We start from the raw sequence: 13,428 nt of genomic DNA on the forward strand, positions 1-13,428 counted from the left end.
TGTTTTGTTATTTCATGTGATTTTTTTGTCTCCTCTTACAGTGTCTGAGTACTAAAAAAAAAAGCACTATACAAATAAAATGTATTATGATTATCATTATTAGTATTATTAGTGGTATTTTTATATTGTTGTTGCATCTTCTGCATGTTTGCATCAGGAGCAACAAGTTGCTACTTGGGCATTTAAATGAAAAGATGACAAAAGCAATGTTTTTCCAAAAGTGGCAAATAACTGATTACTACATTTTTCAAATTAATGACTTAAGCCACTTGTTACTTTTAAAAAAGTAATCTGATTACTCTCACTCATCGCCCTGACACCAGTGACCACACTGGACAAAATCTAAATCCAGACACGTCTCCAGTTCACAGCCAATGAATCTGTGTCATAAATGAGGATGGATAATATGAATAATGAAGACATAAATAAACTGTTACTTTTCTTGCCTCCGCTTCTGCTTCAGACACATGATTACATCCATTTTTTTCTTTCTCTGCTTCCTTGCTTACTTCTGAGCACAATCACAGCGAAATCTGAGAAAGGAAAAACTAAAGCAAAAAAAAAGAAAAAAAAGAAAAGAAAAGAAAATAGAAAAAACAAGAAAATGGGAGCAGTAATGGAACACAGATGCAGGGAAACACGGAGAGAGAGAGCGACAGCGCTGTTAACAAGACCTCTGGGACTGACGGGCTGCGGCGGTGAACTGAGGTAACATCTATTGACAGCAGCAGCTCAGTGTGTGTGTGTGTGTGTGTCAGGGTGGGGGGGGGGGGTAACATCTGTGGCTGCTGTCCTTTGTTGGCAGGTAAACAGGTTGGCAGGTGTCTGTATTATCGAATCCTGACAGAAGTGATTTCCCTGAAAACGCTGAATAAAAAGTTTTCTTGTCTGTCAGCGTCCGTTTAGCTGCCGTCTGTCATCGACCGGTGACTCCAGCGACACCGGGGTCAGGAAAAATCTGCCATTTTTGTTGGAAACCCTTCGTGTCTGGTAGCTGCTGCACAGGAAGTGGTGCGTTTTACCTGCCTGGTTTGCTTGGAGGAAACAGAAGAAGGAGAAGAAGAAGAAGTGGGTTGCTAAAGTCAGGGCATCCCAAGCCCCGCCCATGCTGTTTGATTGACAGGTGATCTCTGGGCGAAGCAGTGCAGAAACACCACAGTGAATTTATTTGCAAAATAATTTTCCACCGTTATTCTAAATATGACAGCATTCCTGATTTGACATGTTAACAGCATATTCCGTTCGGGTATTCCTAATAAAACGTGTGCGATATGCTGATGATAATTCAGATTATATGAGCGTCTGCTGGTCATGTGTACAGTGTATGTACAGGCCTCTTGGCGTTTTACAAAAGCAACCAGCCAACCATTTGCAAGGAGATGCAACGACAAAATAAAAGCCCACATTTACAGTTGGAGGGAGAAACGCGCCGACTTTTCAATATTACAAAAGACGAGGATATTGTATGGTTTTTGCCTACAAAACACCAACCTTTACGCTGGTTGAAGGAGGAAATGAGTCGGAGTTTCTGCACGGCTGCATGAAATTTTACTGGAATATTAATTTTCATCAGCTGTGTGAACAGCTTAGTGGGAATATTGTCTTTTTCAGAATAAGAGCAAGAACTGGAATATTTTGTGCATGTAAGCACACTCACTGATGAAATCTTAGATAGAAAGATGTCTTTTCATAGAGACTGATCCAGCATAATGGTTTTGTGCACACAATTTATATTTATTTATTTATTTATATAATTTGGAAAAAAAAATAGAAATCATAATCAACAAAGGCGGATAATAATTTACTGTGCAGGTTTATATATACAGTACGAATCAAAAGTTTGGACACGCCTTCTCATTCAATGTTTTTTTCTTTATTTTTATTATTCAAACCCTGTACACTCTTCACACCCTGAACATCCTGCACACCCTTCACACCCTGTTATACCCTGTTTACCTTGTACACCCTTCACACCTTTCACACCCTGCACACCCTTTACACCCTTCACACCCTGTACACCTTGCACACCCCGCACACCCAGCATAGCCAGGTGCATGCCGGGTGACCTCCAGGCCTCCTGCACGGGCGGCAGCAGCATGCCGGCACTGCAGACCAGACAGATGGACAGTCACATGAAGGTAAGTCAGTCCGACTGTAGATGTATAAATGTGTGAATGTGCATAGAAAGATTTGCTAAAATGAACCTCAGCCATTTATTCTTCCCAGCTCGGGAAAATATTTGTAGCTGCTCATATTTTGTGGAGCGCTGGGAATGACAGCCGCCGTGTTTGTGCAGCACTTTTGTCCTGCAGACGCCCGTGAGTGAAGCTTCCAGCGGCTGCGCCTGTTGAATTTAATTGTGTGAGGGCGAGTTCACGCTATTCAGCTTTCTTCAAACTGCCGGAGCCTTTTGTACTTCAAAGCCGATGGGGAGCGGCCTCTTTGTAAAGACACGGCGCCCGACATCTTTCTAAGCAGAATGGAGCACTTTCCCAAAGATAAGGGAAGTTTGACTTTTTGTAGGAGACCTTGTGATGTTGACCGCCTTTTTATTTATTTATTTATTTTTTTATTTGCTCTTTTCAGGACAAAGAGGAGGGTTTTGGCAGTGCATAGGCAGCAGATAGTTTCCACAACAACAGCAGCCACAATAAAAATGGAAAGTCACTCTGCGAGGAGGAACTATGCAGAACTCTGTTTGTTTCCTGTAGATCTGAGCGAGGGGAGCTCGGCTGCTGTGTGAACAGAAAGCTAATTTGTCCCCTCAAAATCATCCACGGCTGCAGCTTTTTGCCTCCATCCATTTTATTTAATTATTAGTTATTAATTAAATTAAAAAAAAAAAAAAATCTTCCTGCTCCTGTGGTTTTCTATAGTTTTTATTTAAAAATGATAAACATTGCAAATTGAGAGCTTGAAAAATGGTTGAATCTAATGTTGGGTCGACAGTGAGATTTGGTTTTCCCTTTTTTTGTTTTAAACTAGATTTTAGTTCATGCAAGCTAATTAGCATATTTGGGCTAAGCAATTCCAAAAGCTACAATCATCAGAATCAGCAAAAAGTGACTAAATGAGGACCATGAAAGCACAAATGACAGGACTGGGCAATCCCAGGGGGCACATCAAAAAATAAACTAAACCACAGCTGCCTTCTTCTGCCCAAATCCTCCAGTTTCCCCTCAGGGATCAATAAAGTATTCCTGATTCTGATTCTGCATGCAAAGAGAATGTCCAAATGACCAAATAAATAAATAACTCAATGAAATTATCCTGTGTGTCCAGTTAGAAACATTACTTGTGCATTTAGACAAAAAACAGGGAGTTGCTCAGCCAGTCTGCTCAGAGATCTGGCAAAAACATGGAATGAAAGAGTAAATTAATACTTTTGAGGTAATCAGCTCGTCAGTTTGGTGAACAAGTGGAGAAAATACGGTCGTCCTACATGCCGCCTCAACACAAAATCTTTGCTCCAACCTTTCTGAGACTCACTCATGTTTTGGGTTTTTGGCTCCAGTGTGTTTCAGGTTAAATGTTATTTATAGTCTTGGTTCAACAGTTCAACAAAAAAAAAAGTGGGACTTCCTCCTGTCTTCAGCTCATGAAGAACCAAGAAACTTTAATGTTTTCTGTTCAGTCGTGAGCTAAACAGAACCAAGCTCACATAATAGACTGAATTTAGAGTCTGTAATGCAGTAATAACACAGTGGTTGAAGTAAGAAGTATTTTTAATGGTAAATGGTGAGATTTAAAAGGCTGATTCATTTAAAGTAAGTGTGATTGTGATTGGTGTGTACTGTTTTACTTCTGGTGTTATTGGTGTTTTTCTTAAAATGATGAAATAACACTACAAAATACCGAAAGAGAAACATTTTGGATATTGTCAAATAAAGCCTCTGCAGAGCGAAGCTGTCTCACTTCTTTCTCTTTGTTTTACAGGAATTATTATCTGTTAATGGGCGCTCGGCCTGAGACCTGTTACACACAGGTGGGTGGAACATAATCACTGTGTTGAAACACTGACTTCAGGAGGAGACGTGGCTAATCGGGCCGCCGTGGCCACTGGGTCAATCAAACTCACCAGCACTTCCAACCTTGATCCCCGAGTCTTTCAGTCGAGCATCACATGAGTGACGCTGCTGGCAGGGTGAACCAGCGGTCAGCGCGTGCACTGTGGCCTGATGGGAGTAACCCTGATGCTTACCGTGGCCGTTCTCATGCACTCCATAACTGGTGATATTAAACTATTCTTCATCACCGGCCAACCACCTCAAAGAGCCACGAGGAGCCGTGAGCCCACCCCGAGAACCAGCGATTTAATCAACCTGTCGGTGAATGACTTATTTCATTAATCAGTGAGTCGGTACGTTAATCGAGTCGGTCAGCTGGACCGTTAACCCCTTGGACTCTTTTAATTTTCTTTTAAATTTCCCCTTAAGCAGCTTCAAAGTTTGCAAAACTTTTTTTTTCCGTGTTGCACAACATCATGTACATTTTGTGTGTCAGCTGGTTGCAGCGCGACTGAGTGAAATATTCAATTCCAGGATGCTACATCAAATACAAAGTCTCCACATTTCTTTGTAATACAGTGGGACAGTTTGGTATCTGTGGGAAACCAAATGGCAGCATTGTATTCATAATGGCATCCCACCAACGGGACCCGTGGAGCTGAGGAGGTGAACGGAGGTCGGCGGTGTCTCGTCAGATGACAACCTGTCGCTTGATTTGGCCAGAAGTTTGTGTACATCAAAAAAACATCAGTTACATAAGTTAAGGTGAGTTGAGGTGATTTTATTTAGTGTGACGTTACACGAGGCCATGCGATGTTACGCTGCGTCGTGTGATGTGATGGTATGTGATGCGACAGTCTGTGAAGTAACACTGGCACGAGGCGATGCTTTTATAGCAACAACGCCCGAGGGGCTGCTCCCCCAACGACGGCGATGCATTTAGGTACAAGGACAGCAGGTTTTCTGCCCTGACAGCAAATGTATCGGAGTTTGTCACGTTTACCGATTCACACTGGTCCCTGAGGGCAGCGCTGCCTATTGCTTTTTGCCTGAAAATGCAGCTCGGCTGTAATTGCCTCCGGTCTCGGCGGGGAGCGACCCGAGCCCGGTGCAGCGCGGGCACAGATTGGCATTGTGGCGCAGGGAGGAAAACCCACTGTACATGTGTGTATGAATAATGCAGCGATGAGCCCTGCAGTTGTGCAGTCTGCTGTGTGTGATGTGATTCCTGTGACAGGAGAGGCAGAGGGAGACAAACACGATTAACCGTCGCTCGTTCCGGTCTCAGGAGAAGGTGAGGCTGAGACGAGGAGACAGACGAGAGGAGAAAGTATTTAACCCCCAGCTGATTCCTGTCAAATCCTGTCCACACTGTGTCATCCATGTTACAGTAGCAGTGTGTAAAAAAGCGTGCATATTAACTATCGCTGTTTACTGCCAAAATACCCACCTGACAGACACTTGTTTAAAAAAAAAAAAAAAAAAAAAAACAGCATTATGAAACTGTCGCATGCGCCTTTCACATGTAAAACAGACCCGCACTGTAAAAAAAAAAAAAAAAGTCTCATCTTCAGTATTTTGCCTCCTCTTTTTTTTTTTTTTTTTTAATAGATTCTTTGCACACTACATTGTAAAAAATACCCATCTTCAACAGTTTAGTCTCTTATTTGGTGTTAAAATGCAAGTTTTTCCTCAAATGAGTTAAAAAAAAAAAAAAAAAAAAAGATAATCCCACTTGTTTCCAGAATTTTGACATTTTCTTGATCTGCCTTATGAAGTGGGATTATTTCATCCCACTGGCAGCATTCCTACCTTGTCTTAAATTAACAAAGATGATAACACTAAATATGAGATTAAATGGTGTGTTAAGATGGATATGATTTGTAGTATTTGTGTTTTAGCTGACTTGTAGCTCCAGATTCGTGGGGTTTTATCCATCCTGGACAATGATACGATATTGTTTGCTTTACCCAACAACATAAAGCAGTGATAATTAATAAAGCAGCTCAGTTTAAGGATCAAAACATCATATGCATTAGTTGTTTTCCAGTCCATGAAAACTCTAAACTCAGAGACGATAATTCATTTTACAGGAATGCAAGAATCGAATTTGAAGAAATATTTGTGCGAGTGTGTTTGCCTGACTTTGCTTCGTCTCTGCTCGTATGTAACGCCGTGCACTGTGAGGGAATATGTGAAAATGTTAAACATAATTAGCCGTATGATGGAATCCCTCTCGGAGAAACTGCAATTTGTGTGCTGTTCGACACGATTACGTTAGTCGATCGGGCAGCGCATCTGAGCTGCTTTTAATGTGTCTCTGAAAACATGGAGTGTGAGGGTTGCGAGCTGAGAGTCTTGAAAGCATGTTTGACTGTCAAATCCCAACTATTTTCATTAGCGCTCCACCAAATTCTGCCTAACGAGGCCAATTCTGCAGGAACATGGTCTGAACATGATTAGTGAAGGGCTCACAGTGGGCTGCTGAATGTTCCCACAGCTGTCTCGCATCCCTTTTATCCCACGCAGACCTGCTAACATGTTACAGAACACACACACACACACACACACACACACACACACACACACACAGAGTAGCATGACAGGAAATGTGCATTAAGATAAAGCTCAGTGTGAGTGCTTGTGCAGAAGCTTGGAGTGGGTGTCACAAAGACCTTCAGCTATGAGGATCAGGTCATGTGGATGTGTGTGTGCGTGTGTGTGTGTGTGTGTGTGTGTGTGTGGTTTCAGCCTGTTGAGCACTAACTGTGGCTCACAGCAAAAGGAAAAATAAAAGGACAGAAATGAAAGGAATTTGCCCTGGAAATCTACCTGCTCTTTCCGTCGTCCAGGTGCCTTCCAGTTGAACTCTCATCGTCGTGTCTGCCTCTAGTCAGCCCTTTAATATGCAGGGAAGTCCTGCTTCCACATGACAAATAAAAACAACAACAACAACAACACTGGGACACAACAAGCATTTTCCCACATGGAACAAAGACTTACTGGGCTCTCTCCTCCACCTGGTGCAAAGCAACGCCAGGCGTGATGCAGGTGTCTTTTCTAGTTTCCAGGCGTCTCAGTCGTCATTCTCACGTTGTGGAAACAGCAAAGTGTCTTGTGTCCCTCTGAGCTCCACGGGCAGCTCAGCTCTGAAGTCAGTGCCGCAGGTCTCTCTGCTGTCTGAAGGTCATTATCCAGACAGTGATGGTGGCCTCCATAGGGGGCGCCGGCGAGCGTCCGCTCTGCTTGTCCCACACACGGGGACGCTGCTTCACCTCAGGGAGCTCAGATGGAGTCCTGCTGTCGCCGTAGATGATCTGCTCGGGAGCTTTCACTCGGTGCACGAGCAGATCCGTCTCCTCTGCAGAGAAGCCTTCCTTATGGTGGCCGAGAACCGCCATCGCTGCAAATAAAAAAAAACTATGCAAATAAAAAAAACGCTGCAAATACAAAAGAAAAACGCTGCGTTGCAAAAAAATTTGCAGCGTTTTTTATTTGCAGCGATCGTTGCTTTTTTTAATTTGCAACACAGCGTTTTTCTTTTTTATTTGCAGCGTTTTTGTTTTTTTTTCAGCATTTTTTGTTGTTTGCATCGTTTTTTTTAATTTTTTTATTTGCAGCGATAGCGGTTCTCGGCCACCGTACTTCCTTCTTACCTGGAGAATCCTCCATTAGAACATCAGCCCACCAAGGTGGGACACACCTGGCTGTTAAAGGGGACGGGAGACGGCGCTCTGATTGGTTCACTGCATGTTACGCCCAAAACACAGCCAGGATTAATGAAGAGACTCAGGACAAGCCTTTAGAACCAGGAGCCTGAAGGAACCAGCCTTTTTTATAACGTTAAAATAACCAAAATGGACTTGCACCGTGCTCTGCAGACTGAGAGCTCACATTGTTAAAATAGAAAAATCAAATTTACATGCACAATATAGAATAAATGTAATCAGTATAATATAAAAGATATAATGAGCAATGTAACAGCAATTAAATACAATTTTTTAAAAAAATCAGTAAAACCACTGAAAAGAGTATTTAAAATTCACATTAATATTAAAAAAAAAAAAAAAAAAATCACATTTCTGATTACAGATCATTTATTAATGACCTGAACTGGTGAACAGGCAGCCTCGCTTGAGATTTCAATAATTTCAGAAGAATGGGAGACTGCAGTTAAACATCACAATACAACGCTGTTTTTCAAGGTCGTTTTTTTTTTTTTTCATACAACATTTTAGCAAAAAATACGTGTGTTTTGGAAATTGGGAGCATACAGGACGCCAGAAACTCAGATTAGACAGCACCATGAGTGTGAGCTTCTTAAACAAAACTCTTTGATATTGTTTTGTTGTTTGTAAAAGCAGAGACCCTCTTTTTTTTCCCCCAAGACCAAACCGTTTTTTTGCAATGTAAATTTTCCACAGAGGCTTCGTCAGGGATTCAAGGCAGCACATTTGACACAAACAGCACAAAATGCATTATGGATGAAGTATCCCTTTAATTCTGAAGAGAAATTCGACAGGAACAAAAGAATTGAACGGCTTTGCGATCAGGACCCACAGATCAGTAACAGCAGAGGTAACAGTCAATTTATTGGGGGTGTAGTTATTTTGATTCACTGGGAAAACGGAGAAAATGTGACCTACTCTGTCTGATATTTTTGATTTTAATATAATTTAATGTGAAAAACAAAACTTTAGAAAGATGAAGAGTGGAAATGTTGCTGGATAGGCTGTGCTATAGGGTTAAGTGGGGAAATATTTTTACTTGCATTTTGGGTGAACTGTGCCTTTACACTTGCAGGAGTGTGTGTGTGTGTGTGTGTGTGTGAGAGAGAGTGTTGGACAGCAGAACCTGACGGAGCCTGAGGCCGATTCACACTGTTTGCTCTGCTGTGTTGACTTTTATTTTTGCAGTAAAGAAACATTAAAGATATATGCGCCCGCCCGCTTTGAAGTCTGTGCTGCGTATCCCCTCCTGTATCTCAGTCTCTCTGTTCTGTCTGTCTCCCGTGTACACACACACACACACACACACAGGCAGACATGTACTCGGAGTAATTCTACTGCTAGAACAGTGTGTCTCGTCTTGTATTTCCCTCCCTCACGCTCACATCACACACACCACCATGAGCCTCACAAGTCATTACCAGGACGGCACGGTGTGTGTGTGTGTGTGTGTGTGTGTGTGTGTGTGTGTGTGTGTCGACTTAAAAAACACGCCGCGAAAGAGCGTTGTCCCAAAATCAGTCACCGATTTGGCCGAGTTAGGATGGCCGCTCTTACATAACGGCGGCTTGAACCCAGAACGTGAACGGAGCGGGACCCTCATTCACATTCACATCAACCCTCCATGACAGTCCAACAGCAGGTGGGTTTCCATCCAAATCTATCGATATTTTTGAGCGAATTTTGTCAAAATGCGCAAAAGAAAATGCGAATTTATGCCTGTTTCCATTAGTTTTGTTTTGCGATTATTGAGAGGAGAGTGCGCCGACAGATGATGTCATAAGACAGCGTCTGTGTGTCGACTGAACAACAACAAACACTCAGCTGACACTCAACAGCTGATCAGGGACAGATTCCTGCTGAACTTGTCGGCTCTTGGGAGAAGTCTGCTTACTATTTTGGCAGCGCTAACTTCATACCCAACCATCCTAAATAAGGAATAAGAGACTAATAAAAATATTAATAATAACTAATAATAATAACAATAACTAATAATAAGACTGTAGCGTAGAAGTGTGACGTGGTATCTGGTCCAGTCATCGTTTATTCACTAAACCTGTTTCCACAGCAAAAAGTCACATTTTCTTTTATTGATACGCTGAGAAATCCACCGCCTCCAAGCGTAAAAACTTTTTTGCAAATTTTTGGCCGTTTTTCGAATTTCTGGCGGTTTTTTTTTTTGTTTTTTTTTTTGTTTTTTTTGTTTGTTTTTTTTTTTTCGCAATTTCTGAAAATGCAAATAGAAATAGGTGGATGGAAACCCAGCTACTGTCTGTTTCTGTGTGTTTCTGTTGCCATGGCACCATGCGGGCTGACGGGCTGATAAACCAACCTGCAGCGAGTCGCTGACTCTCTAAAGCGGACGAGAGGGTTTGCAGCGAGAACGAGAGCAGTCTCTCATTTGGCACCGAAACGGAGACACGGGCTCCCCATCGTTTTCAGGTCGAGCACCTCTTGGTCTTATTCTACAGTCTAACTCATATTAAAGATGCATAAGACCATATTCCCCCATGTGGTAAGATAATGTCCCGGTAAACTCTGTTGTTGTGGAGCTCATGATGAAGGAAAAACAGGCTTGACTTTTCTCATCGGCCTCATCATTCCACGCCGTCGCGCACCGCTCCACTCGTGAACAATTACGCTTTTCTTTTTCAATCCGCCGAAATCTGCTGCTGAAATCGGGGCGAGGACGAACCCAAGAAAATACGACAACGAGGACGGCAGCGATGCACCTCGTCAGGAAGGATCCGGCAGTGATTTTTGTTTTTTTTTTTGTTTTTTTGGTCACATTTCCTTTTGCAGAAGATCTAGAGACGTATGCAAGTGTTTTTTGTTTTGTTTTGTTTTGTTTTTTTTTGCATTTTGGAGTTTGTGTGTGTGTGTTTGCAAGGACGCAAAGAGGCCACGCATTGAATGAAGCTGCAAGGAGACCTGAAGAGGTGAATGTGAAATCAATCAGTGAACACCGACCTCATTAATAACGCTTTCCTGCGTGCTGAAAACTCCCTGTTTGGCCTCGCCGCTCACTGATCTCTGGCGAGCGAGCGCACGCTGATGCATAACCGCATCTCATCGCGCTCGATTCCCCTGAAGGCGCATCACAGACCTGCGTATGATGCATCTTTTTTAGGACATCCTGCGACCTGAGCTTCGGTTCTTTCAGACCGAACAGTCCGTCTTTTGTTTTTTTTTTTTTTTTGTCGATAGTGGCAAACAGGTTTCCCCCGTGAGGATTAATGAAGTTCCTCCTCTCCTAAATAGCTTCATTCCTCAGACTAAAAGACTTCAGGTCTCAGGAAACACTTTGGTAAGGCTTGGGTTTTACACATCAGGCAAAAAAAAAAAAAAAATGGCTCAGACAAAACTTCCTCGGACAAAGTAGATAAAAATGGACGGATCCACTTTTGTCTGCAGGAGTTTTGTCCAAGGAAGCTTTTTCTAATGTCCAGCTGAACCAGACGCCAGATTTAACAAAGTCTTTCCCAGCATCTGAAGTGCTTTAGTCTGAGGGATGAAGCTATTTCGGACGGGATGAACTTTATTAATCCTCACAGGGGAAACTTGTTTGCCACCAAAGACCAAAAACAATCAGTCTTAAGGACGTTTTTCTCAGTCCGTTTTGTTCGAGGAAGTTCAGTCTGAGGCTGTTTTGTCTCACATCCTGTTGCGCTCGACCTGAGACTTCACACAGTTTTTTTCCGGAGACCCGAAGCGATTTTAATCTGAGAGCAAGCGCTGCTTCACCTGCTGTGCGAAAACTGAAGCCGAGGTGTGACGATGTCCTAAAACGCTCACCGTACCTCAGAGGATCCTCTCAGACTCTTTCCCAACTTTAATTATTCATTTATGGAGGAAAGATGAATAAAAACATGACAAGAACAGTGCTAATCCAAGGTCTGGGGCTAATCTACACGGAAAATCCCTCTTTACCGATGAGAATATACAGAAGATAATATTCACCTTCACTGGGGGAACGTCTGTAGGTTTATGTTGAATTGAAGCAAAGGAGCTTTTCCAATTCCCACCATAACCAGGCAGCTGGAGGTGCATCCATATTTTACAAAAAATAATAATAATAAAAATAATAATAATATAAAAAATAAAACAATCACATCAATATGTTACAGAACCGCCCAGTGAAGTGTTTTCCAGCTTAGTCCTGATTAAAGGTTAATGGGATTCGGGGGCAGTGTGACATATTAACATGGAAAGAGCTAATATATTTGCACAGACACAAGTGTAAACACACACACACACACACACACACACACACACACTCAACACAGACAGCTTAACATGTTTCAACAAATTAATTCTTAAGCCGTGCAAATTTAGATTGCGTTCCTTGGTGCTTAGCCATCAATCAGCCTTTGACAGATTTCTCTTGTGGTGCTTGAATTTGCATAAAAGACAACAACTGGCTGGCTTAGTGTTTTTGTTATTTTATGTTTTTTTTTTTTCTAAAGTCTCATTTTGTCAATTTGCTCTCCCCCACCTGGATCGTAATTCTCAATCATGCAGGATATGAATATGCAGAGCACGGCCACATTTGGACGTTTCCAATTCTCTTTCTGTCCGCCGGCTCTGACTGAAGCACCAGGTGCAGCAGGTAGAGTGTGTGTGTTTGTGTGTGTGTGTGTGTGTGTGTGCGCTGGGCGGGGAGACTTGCGAGAGGCTCCACAACAAGGTGCACGCTCACATACAAATACACACAAACACACACACACACACACACACACACACACACTGACCTAGTTCTGTGCGCACATATGCAGCGAGCATGGGCACATGTGTTCACTCATTCATGCACACACACACACACACACACACACACACACTCCAGGCTAGTCCTAAAATACCCTCCAGTCACAGATAAAACGATCCAAACAAGCTGAAAATTATAGTCTTTCTCACTCGCTCTCTCTCTTTTTCTTTATTTATCTACCTGTCTCTCTCTTTTTCTTTTCTTTATCTCTCTCTCTCTCTATTCTTCCTCACTTTGTCTCTCTCATTCTTTCCATCCATCTTTCCTCCATCTTCCTGCCTGCTTTTCCAATCTCAATCTATCTCTTTTTTGTCTCTCTCTCTCTCTCTCTCTCTCTGTCCAAGTCATCCTCCCGTTCTGCCAGTATGATGAAAAACCCTCTCTCTCTCTCTCTCTCTCTCTCTCTCTCTTTTCCCAGCTGATTGTAGCCTGCAAATGAACAGTGATGTATGGCCGGCCTGCCGTTTCCACATATAATCTCACTCATCGTGCCAGAGCCCAACCATGTTTTTTTATTTTTTTTATATAAGCCTTAAAGAATGGGCTTTAATCCACATCAATCTGCCATCTGCAACATTAATACATAAATAAATCTCTGTTTTACCGCAGATCGCTGTAACACACCGTTGATCCAGTCTATATCCAGCTAATCAATATTCTCTATTGTCTGGAATCAGGTTGAGGAAGTACCTGAGTCTGGTCGGGTGTCTGGTTTGTTTAGAATAAAGAAGAAGAACTGCGTCGTGGCAGTCACTATTAATAGCCATTCATGCTAATTCATACTAATAGCCGTTCATACATTCATAACTGGCATAATTCTATTACTTTAGATGAATTCGGTAACAGATAGTGTCATGAAAAAAAGAGCAACACTTCATTTTAAAGGGACACGGATCTCATGGTGAACAGGTGATTATTGGCAGGAAAA

Source organism: Myripristis murdjan, chromosome 11 (genome assembly GCF_902150065.1).
Source record: "Myripristis murdjan chromosome 11, fMyrMur1.1, whole genome shotgun sequence".
Taxonomy (NCBI): domain Eukaryota; kingdom Metazoa; phylum Chordata; class Actinopteri; order Holocentriformes; family Holocentridae; genus Myripristis; species Myripristis murdjan.